We start from the raw sequence: 21975 nt of genomic DNA, 5'->3' as shown, positions 1-21975 counted from the left end.
CCAATTATAACAACGCCCCTGAGATCCTGAACTGGCAGAAGTCTTATCATGCTCTGTCTTGGCACATAACCTCATAATTGTGGAATTAGAATCACTCTGTGTATGATGCTTTGGAATAACCCCGGAAGATTTCGGCATCCCATCCAAAAAGGAGCTATCTACTGTAGGTGACATGTGCTTGCGAATTTGAGAGAACAGCAAATTCTCATCCAACCTCCTTTCTATCTCCTTGTCAAAACTATTTATGATAGCATCAGGAACATCATTCAGAATCCACGCATATTTCAGTAGTTTCTCAAGATTCTCTATCGTAATAGAGTCTCCATTTACCCAATCAGAATTTCTCAACTTCTTCGAAAAATGCCTTGCAGCATCTAAACATCTGGCACCAAATGTGACCAGCGAACCGCGAATCATGGCCTTTACAGACCTTGAAAAGAGACCTGAGGTCTCGAACTGCATCATTGGCCTCAGCTGTTCCATGTGACACACTCAAAAATCCTCAAGATCATCCCAGGTCCTACACTTCACAAAGTGATGACTCCAGCAACACTATCCGATATCCCTTTTATCTAAACTAAGGAAGCCTTTTGCTTCATTGAAAGTTTCTACCCCATCCGTTATTTTCTCGGTGACTAAAAAATTCGACAGCCCCTCTATAAAAATTTCGAGGGGAACTGGAAGAACGCCATCAACCAGCCCTGGAAAAGGCTGAATTCCTGCATTTACAGTTGTAAATTTGTGCAACACTGTCACCTTATCCTTATCTTCGTTAGCCCCTGCCATAGTATCCGAACGGATAATCCTCGAAGTTCCAAGTACCCAACCTGATCTCAACTTCATATAGCTCACCAAAGGTAGAAAAAGATTGGAAAAAAAATCGTTAAAAATTCAGCAAACCCCCAACACTAATGCAGATGCGAACAATGAAGTAACCCTGATTGCAGATGTGAACAATTTAGAATAAAAAAAATTCTAAATCCCACTGCGATCGATAACAAAAAATTTTCCCGAACACTCGAAATACTTCAGCCCACCCACAGAGAAAATAGGCTCGCAGAGAGAATGGGATGACAGTGTCAAGCACTCTCAATGATGTCATAAGATCGTCACTGTTCACTAATGAAAGTTCCACCCACAGTCTCCCTGACGTAACCACTAAGCAACAGAACTCTCCCTTAATTAGCCCCCTTTACAAGTAACCAACAAGGAAAAAAACCGCAGTAACACCCAGTAACCCCTTCTCACTACAATGGAAACAAGATACGTAGTTAATATGAAAAATAACACACTTCCCGATCTTTCTAACGCACTCACTCAACACTCGCAACACAATCCACAATGCAACTGACTCGATCAACAGTGCTTGCTCGTCTGACTGCAGAAATTCCCTTAGTAAGGAAAGAAGCCCACCCTAATTGCTAATAATCTCAATTTCCCGTAAGACAAATCTCTTTGGAAGTGCACCTAATCACTATAATATACCCAAGTGCAGTTCCCATTGCCAACCAAAATACTGTTACCCTACAAAGAGTTAATCCCATTGCTTACCTTTGCTAACAGTCAAGAAGTCCCATCCATTGGTAGCTCGATAGTGACTGCATAAAGTGGCTACTGGCAACGTACATTTGTATATACACACATGCATTCTCTCTCTCTCTCTCTCTCTCTCTCTCTCTCTCAGGTCTACAGCGAAACAAGCATTACCCAAAATAATTTATTAGACAATAACCTAACATAACTGGATTGCAAAAAACAAGATATGAAATAAAATGGAATACTAATGTTCACCAAATGATTGAATATATTAAGATCCACCATGTTCAGCTAACTGTTCTCTCTAAATAATTTCCTCACAACAGGTCACTGTAAGTCAAAGTCCAGTATATTCCCAATGAGTACATCTTATACCTCTTCCTCAGTGAAACATATTAAGAAGTCAAATAAAACCCTTGTTAAACAAATGAATAAAAATAAAGATATGGGAATTCCTCCCATGTTACCTATAAAGTACACACAATGCCAGATACAAGTGAGATATATGTTAAATGAAAAGAACAATCTACACTTTGGGAAATCTAAAATGTTTCCTACCTCCAAACAGCAATGTTCGCAGTCTTAATTGACAGGTCTTGACCACAGAGCCTTCACCGAAGGCTTCTATCAATATTCGGTGTTGATCTTCAAATGACAATTTGTTTGATAAATAATACCTTCAACACTGGGGCTCCACCCCCAAAAAACACACACATGAGTGAATTCTCTGGAACCCGGACATTTCCGGCAAACAAACTCAAGGTCTTGTTGCCAGGCAGGGATGTTCTCATGTCTCAAGAATATCTGATGCATTTGACATATGCACAGTTTTCCTAATCAGGATGCGTGCCAGACACCAGCTAAGCATTCTCTCAAGATTCTTCATAATGTCTTTAGCCACGCTTATTAAAAAAATCTACTGTGTATTGTAATTCACAAAATATCTGTGACATATATATATATATTATATATATATATATTTATATATATATATATATATATATATATATATATATATATATATATATATATATATATATATATATATATATATATATATATATATATATATATATATATATATATATGTGTGTGTGTGTGTGTATGTTGTGTGTGTGTGTATATATATATATATACATACATATATATATATATATATATATATATATATATATATATATATATATATATATATATATATATATATATATATTTATATATATATATAAGCTTCCATAGAGAACCTCAGTGCTACACATGGTTCAAAAAGGAGATTTATTATTTCCAAGCTTTCGGAGACCAGTCTGTCTGTCTTCATATTCAAAGGATCAAAGAATGAAAGAAGATGTGCACAGTTGGACGTAAAAATATGCCCAAGACAGTCAACGGCTTCCTCTCCTAATCCAGGCCCGTGACCTGGGCATTAGGTCTCGTCCCGCGTGCTTCGCCTCCATGTGACCTTCGTAGCTTCATCCTTCTCCTTCGGGGTTCTCATGAGCTTGGTTCATCCTTTCCAGGTGATTATTTCACTTTTTCTCACGACCTCACAAACCACCTGGCACGTGGTACAGTCCTCATAATTCCTTCCCACATTTCCTTCCATGGTCGTATTGGAATCACAAAACAGACTCGGCTCAAAAGAATTTCATATTTCGCAGCATAGACAAAACCACGCGTTTCACACACACTCACACACACACACATATAAATATGTATATATATATATAATATATATATATATATATATATATATATATATATATATATATATATATATATATATATATATATATATAGAGAGAGAGAGAGAGAGAGAGAGAAACTAAAAGATGATAGTGTAACTGATAAAAATGTGATTCCTCAGGTGCAGCTAACAACATTAAACTACTTGTTTTCACCAGTGGAACCTCTGTGTGTGTGTGTGTGTGTTGGTGTTATATATATGGAAACAGACAGTCTGCAGAAAAAAAAAGATTACATTCGACGTTGTTATATGAACCAGGAAAATAAATATTTGATATACAGCATCCCTGCTTTACTATTCATACCATTACATAATTATTTATTCATTCACTGTGGCATTTTTCTCTTTAGCCGTGCTTCCCGCCTTTCCATCAGAATTGTACGCAAATTAGCAAGCGAGCTGCACGGTCAAGGGGAGCATATTGTTTTACTGGCCTCTGGAATTATATCGTGGAGAAAGACTAAGTGGGGGATTGGGGCTGGTGCTCTCAATCTTGACAAGCACAGCTGAAAATAAAGGCGTAATCATATTTATTGGAGAGTTTTTGGCCGCTCGCGTGGCCATCGATTGCAAAGCCTTCAGCCTTGGCTGCTTCACAAGGAGGGACAAGTAGAATTGGATTCGGCTGCGATTGTTTTGATGCTCTCTACACAATTATTATGATTATGATGGCACGAATCACTCTTTGGTATCCTTTGTCACCGCAGCTTCTTGTTGAACTGGTGGTTTTGGTGAGTGGCATGACAAGTATGTTTATGACAAGGATAACTACTCAGTCGCTTCAGTGGCTGTCACGACTCGTTGTGACTCACTGCCGTTTGGTCTAAGTTCGTAGGGGTGCCGTTGAAGTCTGCCAACAACAGCCTTTTTGACGAGATTTCAGCGTCTATTTCATGGAATCTGAGGCAGGGAAAATGAAGACTGATACAGAAAATACAGAACAGAACGAGCAGTCCATAATGGCACAGCGATAACACAGGCTGAACCCAAACCTAAACTGAATCAAACAGAAAGGTAGCAACAACATCGAACCTCGTGTCGTCAGCATGACTAAAACATTTTGCTTTATATCCCTGAGCGTTTCATATGACTTTCTCCCCCTCCCTTCGGCCTCGGTGACCTTAGTTATCACGACGCCAGCTGATATCAGTCACACGGCCTTTCTCTGGACTTTTCAATTAACGGTCAAGTTTCCTTCTTCTGACCATTATGAAACATTCTCTCTCTCTCTCTCTCTCTCTCTCTCTCTCTCTCTCTCTCTCTCTCTCTCTCTCTCTCAGCATTGCTGAGCATGTTGATACTGACGGCTGTGTACATCTCTGTCTCTGCCTCAACTGCTGAAGTGAGTTTACCTGAGATCAATTTAGAAACCGCCCTTTCTCTCGCAGTCTTTCAAACAAGGTTGAGCTGAGCGAGGACCTGGAACTGAGTGTCGTCATCGTGAGCTTTTGTCGGATGCGCTGCTCCCTCCCTCCCCTCCCTCCCTCCCTCGTCAACGGCTGTGATCGGCCGGAACTGCAGTCTTCGATGATACCGTGGCTGCGAGGTCACTGTGGAATGAGGAACTCCTGAGAGGTCCTGGAGTGTTGTTCCTTTGTTGTTGTTGTTGGTGTTGTTAGCTCCTTTGATGGCGTGTTTGGGGAGAGAGAGGATTTCACCCGGTAACAGTGGGATGAGATGGAAGGACCAGTAATCGCTCACGTTGAACATTTTCTCTCTCTCTCTCTCTTCTCTTCTCTTCTCTTCTCTTTCCATCATCGCTGCAACTCGCTTGAGTCGACTGACAGCTGGGTACCCAAGTCACTTCTCATGATAAGAAGGTCATACTAGAATTCAGGGAAAGCGTCCATCTGATGGAGAACCGGACACAGGTCGTTCAGTTGTGAGATAGCCGCGATACCACTCGGCTTCGAGGGACTGACTTCTTGAGAATTGTCATTTTTTATGAACTTGTACGGGTTATGCATATATATAGTTCCTCGTTGGACGAGTCGGTAGAGTTCTCGGCTAGCACTCTGCTAGGCCCGAGTTCGAGTCTCCGGACGGCCAGTGAAGAATTAGACGAATTTATTTCTGGTGATAGAAATTAATTTCTCGGTATAATGTGGTTCGGATTCCACAATAAGCTGTAGGCCCCGTTGCTAGGTAACCAATTGGTTTTTAGCCACGTCAAATAAGTCTAATCTTTCAGGCCAGCCCTCTCTAGGAGAGCTGTTAATCTGCTCAGTGGTCTGGTTAAACTAAGATACACTTATGTATATATATATGATTATTATCATATATATATATGAAAAATATAAATATATATATATATATATTTATATGTGTGTGTGTGTGTGTGTGTGTGTGTGTGTGTGTTTGTGTGTGTGTGTGTGTGTGTGTGAAAGAGAGAGAGTGAGAGAGAGAGAGAGAGAGAGAGAGAGAGAGAGAGAGAGAGAGAGAGAGAATTTTATTCAGTTATGTTCGAAGTGGCAGTTATTGTTAACATAAAAAGCGTAAGATGTAAAGAAGCAGATACTGTTTGTGTGTGTAGAGTAGGAAGGTGATTTCTGAAGAGTTGAGAGAAACTGAAAGAAATTGTGCGAAGTTATGGCGTGAGTGGCCTACAGCCACTAACACAGAGAAAAGGTGAATCAAATATTGTAGTGAGTAGAGCTATAGCCGCGCTATCACAGATCAGACAAGCAGGCGGAATGGTATATTCATATGGGTGCCATCACACTGGAGTCTTAGGCAATGAGAGAGCAGACGAGCTTGCTAAAGAAGGCGCCGGGAAGGAGAGTAGACTATAAATTGGCACCAGCCCTGAGCATATTGAAGGACTCTGTTGGAATGGAAGCAATGCAAAGATACAATGAGAGAATAAAGAGGCCCAAAGAAACTCGCTCATCAATAAGAAAACACCTGGAAATGACGGGAGCAAAACACATGACTACAAACATCGCGGACTGGAGAGCAGAAGAGTGCAAACAACGTATAGCAGACTAAAGATGCAGAGCCGATAATACCTCTGGGAGGCACTGCTAGCTGTCAGTTCATCAGAAACAAACTGCAGACTATATGGCGAATTAAGGAAGCACACTCTAAGTCCGCATCTCATGGAGTGTGAAGAGCTGACTCATTACAGGCCACAGGGAGCCAAACTGAGTGAAGTTGGCCCCTTAAGCATTTTCTACAACCTATAAATTGTCCTGAAAAGGGTTTTGACCTCTCATCCAAAATTTGCTGGCTCCAGGTAGTCAATAGGCATGTATATACTATATCATAAACTAAATTGTAGTACATCTCATTCTGCAGCTACCTGTTGAAACTGTTGTATTTCTAATTTTTTTTTTTATTTGTATAAAACTGATGTGTTAACCTCATTTTTATAGTAGTAATTAAAATTATTTTCTTAATGTATATGCAGTATATATAAAAGTTGCATGCTTTGTAATATTTAAGCAATTTCTACTTAATATATTGTAATTCCCCCTATGTAGTTATCTGTAAGCATTTATAATATGTAACAATACTACCTGAGTACCGTATCAGCCCTGATGAATGACGTTTGTCTAGTAATCAATAGGTTGGAAAAGGCATGTATAATACCACAGCCAATGCCATTCATTATAGAGGGCTTTCCCCCATACGCATACCGCGTCCGGGTTGCCTCTTGTTGCGTGGCACTTTGTAAGTTTTTGCTTCTTCTTCGGAGCATTGAGGGTTGATACATTTAATCTTGTGTACAGCGGAGTGACAGCTAGTGGAATGTAAAACATACTTGATAAATATATTCTTGCTTTAAGTCAATTATGAGAGAGAGAGAGAGAGAGAGAGAGAGAGAGAGAGAGAGAGAGAGAGAGAGAGAGAGAGAGAGAGAGAGAGATCCTTTGCAGTAGCACGGTAAGAATAAACCAGAGCTAGAGGCCCCGGGCAGTTATCCGGAGCGTAATTTGTCTTTATCGTGGAAACTTTGCCTCAGTGAGACTGACTTTTACCTCCTCCTTCCCGGGACGGGAGAGTGAGTGGAGGCACCAAAAAGTAACAACTAATAGATAGATATTACAGTTCTCGGCAGCGGCTACAAGACGAGGTCGACTACACGTCAATATTAACTAGTCTGTCTGCATCAGAGCTCTTAGTCTGCAGTGAAATAATCTGCATAAATGTTTGTACTTAATCAGTAATTACTACTGCAGGAAACTTCAGACTGATGGATTAGTCTCTTTTCAGGACCCGGGTCTGTTGCTTGTGTTATGGGAGGAGCGGATGGAGGAGGTTCGTTTGTGGAGATGGCGGGGGGCGGGGACGGGAGGGGATGTGGTGGGGGGTATTGGATAGAAGAGGGAGATTCGATCATGGCAGCTGCGGTATGAGACTAAAACTCTTGTGAAAACTTTTTTATTCTTTTTTCTTTTCTTCTGGACCATAAGACGATGTCAGGATGCAAATCTCGTTTCAGAAATTAGCATTTAAAGTATTATCATAGAACAAGGATGGAGACACAAGTTGCGTTCTGTAAGCTCCATATTATGGTGTCTGTATTTCTTGTCTGTCTGCCCGTCTGTCTGTTTTTCTAGACATCAGTCACGAAATGCTACTCCCGAAAAACGCCCGGGGTTCTCTCTCTCTCTCTCTCTCTCTCTCTCTCTCTCTCTCTCTCTCTCTCTCTCTCTCTCTAGCTGCGCACGAAACGGTATTTTCTCTTTAAGCTTCACTTCTTGTCTTGAGTACTTTCCATCCTCATCATAGCCTAGAGTCTTTCGCCATTCATTTTACAATATATAACTACACAAACACCCATATAACTTACATATATATATATATATATATATATATATATATATATATATATATATATATATATATATATATATATATAAAACAGAGAGAGATAGATTTGTATTTTATTGTTTCTGATCACCTGAGGAATTGTTTCCTTCAGTCTGAATGATTGTTGCCTATCTGTTGCAATGCAGTAGAATATAAGATGATGAAGATGAATGGAAGCATTATCATGGAAGACATTTTTGCAGATACCAGCAGGCATATAATAGACATGGGAGTACAATAACGCTGCGACTGAAAGAGTAGTCATTTCCTTTATATATTCCCATTTAGAATCATACATTCATTTATCAGTTTCTTCATTTACTTTTTATCAACATTATACGACAGGTATTTTTATGCAGTTGAAATGAAGACCTATACAAGATTTAATTTTTGCATAGTAAGTTTGTGAATTCTGCAAAATACTTGTGAAGATTTGAGTATATTTATTGTTTTCGTGGTGAATTTTAAAAACAATCTGGTTACATGTATAAGATGTTTTTCATTTTCATCCATTCATGTTAAATTATGATCATTTTCAATTGGTATTTTACTGATGTTCTTTAATAAACTGCACATTTATTTTCAAATAGGATTGTGCTGGTGTCGATAACAATCTAAATGCTTCATTTTTGTCCGGATAACAAAATCTAATTTCTCCATTTGGAAAGCGTCAGAGACGCGTGGCCTTTTCTTTCCCTTGTGCTGGCTGACCTTTGGATTCCAGAGACGCTCAAAGGAAGGAATCCGCTCACATTTATTCCCAGTAAACGGTTTGTTTTTGCAAATGAAGTGTCGATACAAATACCATTGCTGATGAGTTATTATTATTATTATTATTATTATTATTATTATTATTATTATTATTATTATTATTATTTATGAAAACAATAAAACTATGCAAAAAAAAAAAAATAAAATAAAATAAACTGAGATAAATGACCAGAAAGGATAAAAACCATTCGATCAGAGATGAAATGACGAGGCAGACATGGGACTCATTGTCTCTCCGGACTAGTTCTCCAAAGTCTCTCGTCAGCTTCAGTTTTCGTTTGATATGGGTTCCAAACCCTTCAATATCCAGTGTTAATTTTTACTGTAAGCATCGAACACCTGGAATTTCAGGCTGATTTCCTTAGACTTTCATTGCTAAGCTCATACATTTTCTGTCTCAATTCTGCAAATCATCAGCCTAAAAACCCATAAACTCTCAGGCTTAACTAGAGAAGTTTTCATTCCCAAGCCTATAAATTTTCAGTCCTATGCCCACACATGTGGAGCCTTGCCTAAACTCTGGGTTCGTAGTCCGTGAATTTCTAGTGTAAATCTTGTCAATTTTCACGCAAGCCCGTTTTCAGCCTGAAGAGCCCAAATTTTAGTTAAACATCCCTTAAACGTTCTGTCTTTGACCCTGAATTCTTGTCTGGCTTTCAATTCTGCCAATGGAAACCGAATTTTACGTTTGCCGACAATGAATGTGTGGCATGAACGTGTTACGTATGTTTCCGAGATGATTATCAGTGGGGCATCTATCTAAAAGGGAATGCAGTGTGTCAGTCTGTGTTGTAAGCCTCCGGCAAACCTAACCTAATCGGTCCCAGAATCTTAAAATCAATAACCTCCCACAAGTTATCATTTCACTTTTTATTATAATTTCTTTTCTTTAGATTTACGTTTATCTTTATTTTCTTTTCTTTTACAGGACCAAGTTTCTTCTCGGTGGCTTTCGTCTATATGCATTGTAAGAATGTAAACTCATTTCTGCTGTTGTATTGCTGCCTCTGACTGACCCCGTAACCCTTATTGACCTTTTTCATGATATCCTTTGATCTCAGATGGCCCTTTTGAGTTAGACTTACAGTGCCTTGAGAACTGTGTACCTGTTGGTAGAGAGTTCATCTGCTTGTTGCGTAGCTAGCTATGTAGGCCTACTTTTCGCCCTTTTTATTGTCTGAGGACAACCCTTCAAAATCTTCTGTAGCATTTTTGGTAGAATTTAGAAAGTGGTGAAAGAAAGAGCATGCGACAAGTGATGATGCCTGCCACTCATCCTGCTGCCAGATTTAGAAGGTCATTGTTGTTCCAGATCCCTCTAAGATACTTCTGGCATTTTTTAGGCGCTCAAATTTTTCCTTTTGGCTATCTTTGGAGACTAAACTAATCCCCTAACCTATCCGTAGTTCAGGACCGTAGGAATTCTCATTCTTTTTTCCAAGAGTAAAAATAATCATATTTTGAATATATAACTTGTGATGTTTGTGTCATTCTGAATGGAATTTTATCGATTTTTTATTGATGAATCAGCTTGATTAGGAATGAAAGTAGTATTGCAACAGCTTCCCGTGGCGCCCCTCTGGCATCATCTGACGGAACATCATGATTATTCATATCAGTGAGTGTTGCTGATTCGTACCAGGTGCCTCTTTTTTTGTCGCTCTTGACGATTGTTGCTGCAAAATAAACAGTCGAGCCAGAAAGAGCAGTTGCACTATAGTTCGTTGTTGAAAGAGCAATCCAGTCATTATGTAACTTCGTGTGAAGGGAGTTTTACTTGTTGGCATGGATAGATATATAGGCATAAATAGAATTGATGGATAGACTGATAACATTCTTTTGGTATTTTTTTGTCCGCGGTGTGTGTGAATAAGGAAAGGCGTATTCCACGCAGAGAGAGGAGAAGAAGAAAATATTTATTGAGGACACGGCGCCTGTCCAAGCATCGTGTCGGTTTTCCAGTAAATCTATGATAGCCTTTCAATGTAATCTTTTTAAGGCATATGGTTATAAGTACGTCGATTTTGATATTACGAGTGAGGCGGCGAGGTAAGCTGAGAAATGTCCACTTAGAAATCTAAATGAAGGCATACCGCAAGCTTCTAATACTGAGCGGAATTTGGGGATTCAGAAGGGTAATCAGGATGTGATCGCCAGCACTGAAAGGTAGGGAGGGAGGGAGGAAAGGGGACCCATTTAGCAGGTAGTAGCCTATCGTGGCATTTGCGAGGGAGAGGAACACACGAAAACCCCGAGCCATGGGACGCAATGTGACTCACTGCTCCACCAATGAAGCGAGACTGAGGTGCTGTCTCACCCCTCGGAGATTTATTACAAGAAATAAACAAGTAAAAAATGCGCCGAAGTTTCTTCAGCGCGATCGAGTTTTCCGTACAGCGTATAATCAAGACCACCGAAAACAGATCTATCTTTCGGTGGTCTCGGTATAATGCTGTATGAGCCGCAGTCGATGAATCTTTAACCACGGCCCGGTGGTGACCTGTCCTATATCGCTACCAGATGCACAGTTATGGCTAGCTTCACCCTTAAATAAAATAAAAGCTACTGAGGCTAGAGGGCTGCAATTTGTTATGTTTGATGATTGGAGGGTGGATGATCAACATGCCAATTTGCTGCTCTCTAGCCTCGGTGGTTTTTAAGATGTGAGGGCGGACGGACAGGCAAAGCCGGCACAAGAGTTTTCTTTTACAGGAAACTAAAAAGGGAGATTTATTCATATTGCATCTCCTATACATTTGCTTCATTTCAGTGTGAAAGCGAGGCCTCCACAACAAGATCAAAATGACACCTCTGTTGCAATGTTAATTGGAATATCCATTTCGCCTTAGAATTAGAAATGATTTCGATGCCAGATTCGTTCAGTCGTTTCTCTATGAAGTGTTTTCGGCGATAATCCATTGACAATCAGACCGCTTCTCAATATGTGTGTGAGGCCTCTGTTTTGGTTGGAGTTTGCTCATTCTCTGGGTACTCCGCTTTGCCTCTTCTCTTCCTCTGCCCAGTCAGCTGTTGGGGCTTGTTCAGAAGGTAGGCTGAGTCCGGGAAAACTTCGGATTTGACGAAGGGTGTCATTCCACCCTTCTACATCACATACGAAGGGTGTCATTCCATCCTTCTAAATCACATACGAAGGGTGTCATTCCATCCTTCTACACCAAACACGAAGGATGTCATTGCATCCTTCTACACCACATACGAAGGATTTCATTCCATCCTTCTACACCACATACGAAGGATGTCATTCCATCTTCTGCACCACATACAAAGGGTGTCATTCCATCCTTCTACATCACATACGAAGGGTGTCATTCCATCCTTCTAAATCACATACGAAAGGTGTCATTCCATCCTTCTTTATCGAAGGGTGTCATTCCATCCTTCTACATCACATACAAAAGGTGTCATTCCATCCTTCTACATCACATACGAAGGATGTCATTCCATCCTTCTATATCGAAGGGCGCCATTCCATCCTTCTACATCAAATACGAAGGTTGTCATTCCTTCCTTCTACACCACATACGAAGGGTGTCATTCCATGCTTCTACATCACATACGAAGGATGTCATTCCATCTTTCTACATCACATGCAAAGGGTGTCATTCCTTCCTTCTGTATCGAAGTGTGTCATTCCATCCTTCTACACAACATATGAGGGGTGTCATTCCATCCTTCTACTTCACATACGAATGATTCATTCCATCCTTCTATATTGAAGTGTGCCATTCCATCCTACACCACATAGGAAGGGTGTCATTCCATCCTTCCACATCACATACAAAGGATGTCATTCCATCCTTCTATATTGAAGGCTGTCATTCCATCCTTCTACATCACATGTGAAGGATGTCATTCCATCCTTCCACATCACATACAAAGTGTGTCATTCCATCCTTCTACATCACATATGAAGGGTGACGTTCCATCCTTCTTCATCACATACAAAGGGTGTCGCTCCATCCTCCTTCATCATACACGAAGAGTGTCATTCCATCCTTCTACACCACACATGAAGAGTGTCATTCCATCCTTCTACACCACATACGGAGGGCATTATTCCATACTTCCACACCACATACGAAGGATGTCATACATCACATACGAAGGGTGTCATTCCATGCTTCTTCATCACGTACGAAGGGTGTCGTTCCATCCTTCTACGCCACATATAAAGGGTGTCGTCCCATCCTTGTACACCACATACGAAGGGTGTCATCCCATCCTTCTACACCACATACGAAGGGTGTCGTCCCATCCTTCTACACCACATACAAAGGGTGTCGTCCCATCCTTCTACACCACATACAAAGGGTGTCGTCCCATCCTTCTACACCACATGCGAAGGGTGTCGTCCCATCCTTCTACACCACATACGAAGGGTGTCGTCCCATCCTTCTTCATCACGTATGAAGGGTGTCGTTCCATCCTTCTACGCCACATATAAAGGGTGTCGTCCCATCCTTGTACACCACATACGAAGGGTGTCATCCCATCCTTCTTCATCATGTACGAAGGGTGTCGTCCCATCGTTCTACACCACATACGAAGGGTGACATCCCATCTTTATGAAGGGTGTCGTCCCATCCTTCTACACCACATACGAAGGTTGTTGTCCCATCCTTCTACACCACATACAAAGGGTGTCATCCTATCCTTCTATGCCACATACAAAGGGTGTTGTTTCATCCTTCTGTACCACATACGAAGGGTGTCGTCCCATCTTCTAACACCACATACGAAGGTGTCGTCTCATCCTTCTACACCACATACGAAGGGTGTCGTCCCATCCTTCTACACCACATACGAAGGGTGACGTCCCATCTTTATGAAGGGTGTCGTCCCATCCTTCTACACCACATACGAAGGTTGTTGTCCCATCCTTCTACACCACATACAAAGGGTGTCATCCTATCCTTCTACACCACATACAAAGGGTGTCGTTTCATCCTTCTGTACCACATACGAAGGGTGTCGTCCCATCTTCTAACACCACATACGAAGGTGTCGTCTCATCCTTCTACACCACATACGAAGGGTGTCGTCCCATCCTTCTACACCACATACGAAGGGTGTCGTCCCATCCTTCTACACCACATACGAAGGGTGTAGTCTCAACGTTCTTCACCAAATACAAAGGATGTCGTCCCATCCTTCTACATAACATACGAAGGGTGTCGTCCCATCCTTCTTCACCACATACGAAGGGTGTCGTCCTATCCTTCTACCCACATACGAAGGGTGTAGTCCCATCCGTCTACACCACATACGAAGGGTGTAGTCCCATCCCTCTACACCACATACGAAGGGTGTCACCCCATCCTTCTACACCGCATACGAACATACAAAGGGTGTCATCCCATCCTTGTACATCACATACGAAGGATGTCATCCCATCCTTCTACACCACATATGCATAATCCCATCCTTCTACACCACATACGAAGGGTGTCATCCCATCCATTTACACCACATACGAAGGGTGTCATCCCATCCTTCTACACCACTTATGAAGGGTGTCGTTCTATTCTTCTATACCACATACGAAGGGAGGGTGTCGTTCCATCCCTCTACACCACATACAAAGGGAGGGTGTCATTCCATCCTTCTACACCATATACGAATGGTGTTGTCCCATCCTTGTGCACCACATACGAACGGTGTCATGCCATCCTTCTACACCGCATATGAAGGGTTTTGTCCCATACTTCTACACCATACACAGAGGGTGTCGTCTCGTCCTTCTACACCACATACGAAGGGTGTCATTCCATCCTTCTACACCACATACAAAGGGTGTCAATCCATCCTTCTACACCACATATGAAGGGTGTCCTCTACACCACATATGAAGGGAGGGTGTCATTCCATCCTTGTACATCACATACGAAGGATGTCATTCCATCCTTCTACATCACATACGAAGGGTGTCATTCCATCCTTATACACCACATACGAAGGGTGTCTTCTACACCACACATGAAGGGAGGGTGTCATTCCATCCTTCTACATAACATACGAAGGGTGTCATTGCATCCTTCTACACCATAAATGAAGGGTGTCATTCCATCCTTCTTCACCACATTCAAAGGGTGTCATTCCATTCTTATACACCACATATGAAGGGTGTCTTCTTCACCACATACAAAGGGAGGGTGTCATTCCATCCTTCTTCATGGCATATGAAGGTTGTCATAGAACACATACGAAGGATGTCATTCCATCCTTCTTCACCACATACGATGGGTGTCGTTCCATCCTTCTACACCATGTACAAAGGGTGTCATCCCATCCTTCTACACCACATTTGAAGGGTGTCATCCCGTCCTTCTACACCACATACGAAGGGTGTCATTCCATCCTTCTACACTACATACAAAGGGAGGGTGTCGTTCCATCCTTCTACAACACATATGAAGTGAGGGTGTGGTTCCATCCTTCTACACCACATACGAAGTGTGTCATCCCATTTTTCTACACCGCATATGAACGGTGTCGTGCCATCCTTCTACAGCATATATGAAGGGTGACATCCCATCCTTCTACACTACATACAAAGGGTATCGTCCCATCCTTCTACACCACATACGAAGGGTGTCGTCCCATCCTTCTACACCACATACAAAGGGTGTTGTCCCATCCTTCTACACCACATATAAAGGGAGGGTGGCGTTCCAACCTTCTACACCACATATGAAGGGTGTCATTCAATCCTTTTACACCACAAATGAAGGGTGTCATTCCATCCTTCTACACCACATATGAAGGGTGTCTTCTACACCACATATGAAGGGTGTCTTCTACACCACATACGAAGGGAAGGTGTCATTCCATCCTTCTACATCACATACGAAGGGTGTTATTCCATCATCCTGCACCACATATGAAGGGTGTCCTTCCATCCTTATACAACACATGCGAAGGGTGTCTTCTACACCACATACGAAGGGTGTCATTCTATCCATCTACATCACATATGAAGGGTGTCAAACATCATATATGAAGGATGTTATTCCATCCTTCTACATCACATACAAAGGGTGTCATTCCATCCTTCTATACTAAGGGGTGTCATTACATCCTTCTACATCACATACGAAGGATGTCATTCCATCCTTCTACATCACATACGAAGGGTGCCATTCCTTCCTTCTATACTGAAGGATGTCATTCCATCCTTCTGTATTGAAGGATTTCATTCCATCCTTCTATATCATATGTGAAGGATGTCATTCCATCTTTCTACATCACATACAAAAGATGTCATTCCATCCTTCTACATCACATACAAAAGATGTTATTCCATCCTTCTACATCACATGCGAAGGATGTCATTCCATCCTTCTACATCACATATGAGAGATGTCATTCCATCCTTTTACATCACATAAGAAGGATGTTATTCCATCCTTCTACATCACATACAAAGGATGTCATTCCATCCTTCTACATCACATGCAAAGGATGTCATTCCATCCTTCTACATCACATACAAAAGATGTCATTCCATCCTTCTACATCACATGCGAAGGGTGTCATTCCATCTTTCTACATCACATACGAAGGATGTCATTCCATCCTTCTATATCATATATGAAGAATGTTATTCCATCCTTCTATATCGAAGGATGTCATTCCATCCTTCTACATCATATACGAAGGATGTCATTCTATCCTTCTACATCACATAATAAGGATGTCATTCATTCTTCTACATCACATTTGAAGGGTATCATTCCATCCTTCTACATCGAATGATGTTATTCCATCCTTCGATATCGAAGGATGTCATTCCATCCTTGTACATCACACAGAAGGATGTCATTCCATCCTTCTATATCAAAGGATGTCATTCCATCCTTCTGTATCAAAGGATTTCATTCCATCCTTCCATATCACATACGAAGGATGTCATTACATCCTTCTACATCACATATGAGAGATGTCATTCCATCCTTCTACAACACATGCGAAGGATGTCATTCTATCCTTCTACGTCACAAACGAAGGGTGTCATTCCATCCTTCTACATCACATATGAAGGATGTCATTCGATCCTTCTATGTCACATGCAAAGGATGTCATTCCATCCTTCTACATCACATGCGAAGGTTGTCATTCTATCCTTCTACATCACATACGAAGGATTTTATTTAATCCTTCTACTCACATATGAAGGATGTTATTCCATCCTTCTGTATCACATGCAAAGGATATCATCCATCCTTCTACATCACATGCGAAGGATGTCATTCTATCCTTCTACATCACATATGAAGGGTTTCATTCCATCCTTCTGCATCACATACAAAGGATGTCATTCTATCCTTCTATATCACATGCAAAGGATGTCATTCTATCCTTCTACATCACATATGAAGAGTTTCATTCCATCCTTCTACATCACATACAAAGGATGTCATTCCATCCTTCTATATCACATGCAAAGGATGTCATCCATCCTTCTACATCACATGTGAAGGATGTCATTCCATCCTTCTACATCACATGCAAAGGATGTCATTCCATCCTTCCACATTACATATGAGAGATGTCATTGCATCCTTCTACATCACATACGAAGGATGTCATTCCATCCTTCTGTATTGAAGGATATCATTCCATCCTTCTATATTACATACGAAGGATGTCATTCCATCCTTCTTCATCACATACGAGAGATGTCATTCCATCCTTCTACATCACATGCGAAGGATGTCATTCTATCCTTCTACGTCACATACGAAGGGTGTCATTCCATAATTCTACGTCACATACGAAGGATGTCGTTCCATCCTTCTATATCACATGCAAAGGATGTCATTCCATCCTTCTACATCACATGCAAAGGATGTCATTCCATCCTTCCACATCATATGCAAAGGATGTCATTCCATCCTTCTACATCACATGCGAAGGATGTCATTCCATCCTTCCACATCACATATGAAGGATGTCATTCCATCCTTCCACATCACATATGAGAGATGTCATTCCATCCTTCTACATCACATGTGAAGGATATTATTCCATCCTTCTACATCACATGCAAAGGATATCATTCTATCCTTCTGCATCTCATGCAAGGGATGTCATTCCATCCTTCTACATCACATGCGAAGGATGTCATTCCGTCCTTCTACATCACATACGAGAGATGTCATTCCATCCTTCTACATCACATACGAAGGATGTCATTCCATCCTGCGCAAACCTCTTGTCAGTGCATCTGTAGGATATAAAAAAAATAAGAAGAAATTTCATTTGGACTTTGATCATTCAACTTCCATTTCTTGTGAATGCTTCCTCTATGTGAAACAAACAGTGTATTTGAAAAAGTTGAGTCCTTTTAGTCGAGAAATTTTTTCGTAAGTTTTAAATGGCGGCTTATTGATGTGAAAAAAGTACTGAGCGAAGCGACGTGGCCTGCGAATTGATTTTGCCTTTGAACAACAGGAGAGAGAGCGAACAGGTGTTCAGTGTTTGCCAATACTGATATTCCATATCGCTTGAGCGCAAAGGGCTTCAGGTAAATCACCTCCAAACCGGCCCATTCAGGCCTAACTCTTTTGTATCATTTGGACTCCAAATGAATAGATGGCCATATGAACTGCCATTCATGGCTCTGCTGCAGCAGCAGCAGCAGCAGCAGCTGGAAGGGACGTGTGTATTTTGCTTTGTTTTGTCATTTGGAGTCAGAATGAAAAGAGAGAACGTGGGCGGCGTCGTCGTTGCGATATGAGCCTGCATTAAGGTAGAGTCAATCGGCGATTCAGAACTTTACAGAGCAGATTTTTTCTGTTTATTTTTCTCTCTTTTTCTCACAGAAAGAGAAATATTTGTGTGAGCTACTTCTGCCTTAATCGCTTGCTTTAGGCTTAATGAGTTGAAGGCAATAACCAAAGGAAGGAAGGAAGGAAGGAAGGAAGGAAGGAAGGAAGGAAGGAAGGAAGGAAGGCCGGGGGACGGGGTCAGTGGGGTTTGCCTTGGTCGAGCGTTATGGCCCCTGGTCATTACTGGATTGGATTAAGAGAGAGAGAGAGAGAGAGAGAGAGAGAGAGAGAGAGAGAGAGAGAGAGAGAGAGAGAGAGGAGGGGGATGATAGGTTATCATCCATGGTTCTGAGGTGATCTCTTTTAGATTATGATCACAAGTATTTGGATTTAATCTTCTCGACTTTATTAAGCATAAGTAATTGAGCTGTATGTGACATGCCTTCTTAATGTGAGATAAACCATTGTTTTATAGAAACCGACAGCAGGTTCTAAGCATTGACTCAATAGAAATGAAGGTCGAACGGCCACTATTTCGTAAGCCATTCCTCCGAAAGCCACGAAGGCAGCCTGCAGTAGCGTGTGCGGCCAGGCACCCGGCGGGGGAATACCCTGCCAAGGACATGACCTTGTTCGGGTGATGGATGCTCTTCTTCAGTCACAGGCGAAGTCTGTCACAAGCAGTCTTCAACCGAGAGGAGAGGAGAGGAGACACTGCAATCAACAGCAGCCTCTGTGCCGTGTTGTCAGACAAGGCGCCAAACTTCGCGTAAAATGCCGTTTTGCTCTCCGGAACAGTCACGCCACCTGCGCTCCTGAGACTTCTGACTGAACGGCTGGTTGTCTCCCATCCGGTCATCCATCAACATCGTGAGATCAGATCGCTCTTCTGAAAGTCGCTCGCTGGTCTTCTGGTCCGCTTTATCAGTGAGTTTGAAAAGGAAGTGTATAGAATATTTATATTTCGGGTGTATTCTTTTGTATGGGATTTATTATACCCGCTATTAAAGTGAAAAGTTTTTTTCAACATCCGTTACTAAGGTGGAGACTGTATCCATGTAAGGTTAGCAGCGAAGAGACGCGGGCATACAATATCAACCTTTGAACACTACTGTACTTGTTTTCGCCTCGCTTTGACCTTCGTGGCCGTCGATCCATAATGAGTTAATAATGAAAGAGCTAAATACGGTAAAGAACTTCGTTCGCCCTTTTCGTCCTGTTCGCCGCATATATTTAGCTCGACCTTTCGCTGTCTGTCGCTGGATTTAGGCGCTGGTCTTCGGCATTCCATTGTAGCCGTTAAATGCACCTTTTTGTCATCTGGTTTTTTGTTGTGCTTCTTCTGGCTTCACTCACGCAAGATGCTCAGTGACCAACTGTAGAAATGATGGTCGCCTCAAACAGAATACGACGCCTGCTTTTAGTAGTTTTATTTGGTATGGAGCAAATTCTTATTACAGAAAGCCTAGTCTGTTCCAAATGCTAACGTTATTGGTCAAAGCTGATGTCTTTCCAATACAGTTGACAGTTGTAGAACCATTTCTGCACCTGAGTTGGCACTGGATTTTTATCAGGATAAATGAGTCTGAAGTCGCATACAATGAATCTGAAGCCGGGTTTCAAAGTCAAGCATTTCTGACGGGCTTCCTCGGATGAATGGTGCCCTCGTTTCCTTGTCATAATTTGGTGGAAGATTCCCCAATTCTGCGGCCCTCACTTGGGCCTGCCGTCCTTCAGGCGACCTTCTTTTGTTGCAATACTTCACAATAACGAGTAAATGCCAACATTTCCATAGAGCCTTCAAAAGAAAAGATCGACAGTTTTGTGAAATGTTGAATGGTTTCCACCAATTTTCCTCTCAACTGCCATTTATGCACACACACACACACACACACACATATATATATATATATATATATATATATATATATATATATATATATATATATATATATATATATCTATCTATATATATATATATATATATATATATATATATATATATATACTGTATATATATATACTTATATATATATTTATGGTTGTGTCATGGGTTAGTTACTTTAATGAAATATGGATGAAGATGAGTCTTGAATAACACTCACTGTGTACAGCCGTGTACACTGTAAAAGTAAAATACATGAAAAGACAAAATCAAATATAAGATTAATGGTCGGTGGCCACTTGAAAGTTCTGATCAATACAAGATTCTACTTCATTGCACGCAGGTTATGGCATTGTGAATAAAAAATACTGATGAAACTTTCATAAAGGAAATCAATGATAAAATTTAACAGCACAATACAACACTGATGCTACCCTTCCATAAGAAGTCAGCTATAAAATTTATCAGCACAGTGGAGAGCCAGGGGCTCGTGGAATACACATTGAGGTGGTTCCTTAGTAATTTAACTACATTTACATATTGCTTGCAACACGGCAACGTTGATAAGCCTGCCGCAGTAGGGCAGAATTCTCCAGGCAAGATGGATGCCCAGGAAACGAAGGTGAGCGATATAACACGTGTGTGGAAATAGAATAATCGCAGATAAAGCTTTATGGAAATGTGCTTTCTCTCAATAGCAATCATAAGCACATGGGAGGAATAATTTATGTGTTCACTACGAGCAAGGGACGATTAATTCACGAAATCAATTCACACAGCGAAACGCTATAGAACACTGGTAACGGGATATCGAAGAGTATTTACTTGGGAGAGAAATGATGAAATGAAATGAGAGATTCAGTGGAAGGAATGGGGAACCGGTAAAACTCGAATGCCAAAAGACGTACCATGGGTTGCCTTGCAACGTTCACTTCACAATAACGGCTGGATGATCTGCAATGTCTTCCTTTAGACCTCACGAAGCCGCTTGTGGCCAATGGTTTCCAGTTCTCAGAAAGGGTGCCGTAGAGAAAGGGAGACCCAGTTGGTCGTGGGCCACAGCTACTGAGTGACAGCAAGACTTCTCATAAAGACGACTGAGAGTGCGGGCGGCCAACTCCTGCTTATATTACTGTTGATTTCGCCTGAGGGTAGCCTACTGTTTCCTTCCTTCCAGCGTGGCCATTAGCTGACTTCTGTAAGGAACATTCGAGAACCCAGTAAAAGCTCACACAGCAGGAGTTTCATTGAACAAGGAAATGAGGGGAGGGGAAGAAGTTACTCGTGCCCTGAGTATTCCCTATAGCATGATTCAGCCTGCTACCTACTGTAAATGTCCCTTCGAGCTGACTTCTCTAAAAATGCGTGTTCGCTTTTTTATCGGTGGGGATTGGGTGCCTACCCCTTAAAGCATAGGACTCTGACCCCTACAA

The 21975-nt window shown here is 41.3% G+C and overlaps 1 protein-coding gene across 2 annotated transcripts in view; it reads left to right on the top strand.

Annotated features, from left to right (window-relative positions):
* Positions 1 to 21975, top strand: part of LOC136831359 (uncharacterized) — a 222246-nt gene that overhangs the window by 77214 nt on the left and 123057 nt on the right. The window contains exon 2 of one of the 2 annotated variants that reach the window (XM_067091680.1): positions 9795 to 9833. The exons of the other annotated variant lie outside the window; for it this stretch is intronic. The gene's annotated coding sequence lies outside the window, so the exon portion shown is untranslated. The remainder of the gene's footprint in view (positions 1 to 9794; positions 9834 to 21975) is intronic. 2 annotated transcript variants of the gene reach the window in all.

This window comes from Macrobrachium rosenbergii, chromosome 48 (assembly GCF_040412425.1).
Source record: "Macrobrachium rosenbergii isolate ZJJX-2024 chromosome 48, ASM4041242v1, whole genome shotgun sequence".
Classification (NCBI taxonomy): Eukaryota; Metazoa; Arthropoda; class Malacostraca; order Decapoda; family Palaemonidae; genus Macrobrachium; species Macrobrachium rosenbergii.
The sequence above is the reverse complement of the archived record's forward strand: the minus strand, read 5'-3'. Positions and strand labels throughout refer to the sequence as shown.